Source organism: Schistocerca cancellata, unplaced genomic scaffold (assembly GCF_023864275.1).
Source record: "Schistocerca cancellata isolate TAMUIC-IGC-003103 unplaced genomic scaffold, iqSchCanc2.1 HiC_scaffold_632, whole genome shotgun sequence".
NCBI classification, from domain to species: Eukaryota; Metazoa; Arthropoda; class Insecta; order Orthoptera; family Acrididae; genus Schistocerca; species Schistocerca cancellata.
The window spans coordinates 1-2500 of NW_026046643.1; the positions used below are offsets into that span (position 1 = coordinate 1).

The window sequence follows — 2500 nt, forward strand, 5'->3', positions numbered from 1 at the left end:
TTAACGTAACCCACGTTGTGCCTTAACGTAACCCCACGTTGTGCCTTAACGTAACCCACGTTGTGCCTTAACGTAACCCACGTTGTGCCTTAACGTAACCCACGTTGTGCCTTAACGTAACCCACGTTGTGCCTTAACGTAACCCACGTTGTGCCTTAACGTAACCCACGTTGTGCCTTAACGTAACCCACGTTGTGCCTTAACGTAACCCACGTTGTGCCTTAACGTAACCCACGTTGTGCCTTAACGTAACCCACGTTGTGCCTTAACGTAACCCACGTTGTGCCTTAACCTAACCCACGTTGTGCCTTAACGTAACCCACGTTGTGCCTTAACCTAACCCACGTTGTGCCTTAACCTAACCCACGTTGTGCCTTAACCTAACCCACGTTGTGCCTTAACCTAACCCACGTTGTGCCTTAACCTAACCCACGTTGTGCCTTAACCTAACCCACGTTGTGCCTTAACCTAACCCACGTTGTGCCTTAACCTAACCCACGTTGTGCCTTAACCTAACCCACGTTGTGCCTTAACCTAACCCACGTTGTGCCTTAACCTAACCCACGTTGTGCCTTAACCTAACCCACGTTGTGCCTTAACCTAACCCACGTTGTGCCTTAACCTAACCCACGTTGTGCCTTAACCTGCTCTGTAATTGGCATATGACACGTTACATTAATCTAGTGTTGTCTAACCACAACCCTCTGAATATAGTTCGCTACTCGCACCGCCCACCCTCTTGTGTGTCGTTTCATGTTGAACACTTCGCAAGTGTTGCTTACTTTTTACATGCTCCCGCTGTACACTGTAATGTGGACAACTGCAGGATGTACATCGCCCCCCCCCCCTCCACCCTGCCTTCGCACGCTGGTCGTTCAGGTGCTTGCGTGTTCAATGCCCTTCGCAGCTGTTCACTGGCATTCGCATGTCGAAGCGCTCAGTCTACGTCGTGGTACGGCCTGTGTCCACTGTCCGCTGATATCGTAAGCTTAATCCTCACATTGTACTGCACATAGGTCCGTATGTACTGAATGATACGCTGTGGCACATGTGTGACCGTACGACTGCGCCCAACAACAGCGAACCATACGGTCCAAATGTTGTGCACTCAGCCACGTGCCGTCTCCCCATAACAGCTACATTGCAGTGTGGTACGCCATAGAGACGTGTGGGAGTAACGGACGCCCTGGATGGCGATCAGCATGAGCCGTCTGTTGATGTAGTGGCGCGTGTATTCAAACGTAGTCGTCTCTTCTCACACAGTGTGATAGCATGGTGCACCGCGTTCCACATCTGCGACATGGTACAGATGCTGGTTGACAGTCGGTCTCGTAATGGACATCGCATACGTAGGGGGCCACCTCCCACGTGTTCTCTAGTCGTGCACATTTTGTTGCGTGTATGTGGGCAGACGTAGTGTGTCGTGACACCTAACAGACAGGTATGCAATAATCGTTGCATTTGCAAACTGGGATGGACGTCTACGTTTGCTGGTGACGTGACGCAACGCAAATGAACAACTGGTAAACCCATTGTGGTGCGGTTGTTGTTGCTGGAGGTAAATCAGTAAGGGCAAATCTGTGTGTGAAGCGATACGCGGCGGTGGCTGGGTGGGACCGTCCCCGGCCGGTGAGGGGGGGGCCGCCCGGCGTGCTGGCCGCGCGGTGCGTGGGCGCACGCGCTACAGCCGGCTGGTGGGGGCGCCCAGTGGCAGGCGCGCCGGCCGACGGACGCGGCAGGCGGCGCAGCTGCGCGCCGGGGCACCCTGCGCGCGGCGCCGGGCGGCCAAAGTGGGTCCTCGCGGGCCCGGTGCGAAGCGCGGTGGACATCTGCAGTGTGCTGGTCCGACTGAGGACTGTGTGCGTTGAGGATGCGCCGCCGCCCGGCACTCGGCGCCGCGACGCCGTCTGCTGCTCGGTCGCCCCAGCGGTTCTCGCTGGTGGTTTGTATCGCAGTTGTGCAGACGTGTTGGCACGTGCGCTGTGCTGGGAGAGTTCGCTTCGGCACCCACGTGGGGCCTTTGCCCTTCTGTGGCGCTGGCGTTGGAGCTGCCGGTCACCGTAGGTGGCGCGTGTTGTCTCCCGCCGGCAATGCCACGACAGCACGCTCCCGGGCCTCTGTCGGCAGCGGCAAGCTCAGTTGGGAGCACGGGTGGTCGCACCTAAAGCGTCTACTCGCCTAACTCCGGGCGATTGCGCCTCTCTCGAACCCGACCAAGTACTTAGGACGGCGCTGCGCGCCGCCGGGACCTGAGAGGGTTTCGAGGTGTATTGTGCAGGGGAGCTCAGCCTCCTCCTGTTTGCAGAATAATTGAGCGGACGCTTGCGTGTTCGCGCGGGGCCCCTGGGACACACTCCCGGGCGGCCGGCTGCTCAGCTCTAGTTGACGCAGCTCCCTGGTTGATCCTGCCAGTAGTCATATGCTTGTCTCAAAGATTAAGCCATGCATGTCTCAGTACAAGCCGCATTAAGGTGAAACCGCGAATGGCTCATTAAATCAG

The 2500-nt window shown here is 57.0% G+C and overlaps 1 non-coding gene across 1 annotated transcript in view; it reads left to right on the plus strand.

Annotated features, from left to right (window-relative positions):
- The first annotated feature begins 2392 nt into the window (after positions 1–2392).
- LOC126136292 (small subunit ribosomal RNA) overlaps positions 2393–2500 on the plus strand; it is a 1909-nt gene continuing 1801 nt past the window's right edge. The window contains exon 1 of the ribosomal RNA XR_007527918.1: positions 2393–2500. This exon is cut by the window's right edge and continues 1801 nt beyond it. This is a non-coding gene — a ribosomal RNA (small subunit ribosomal RNA).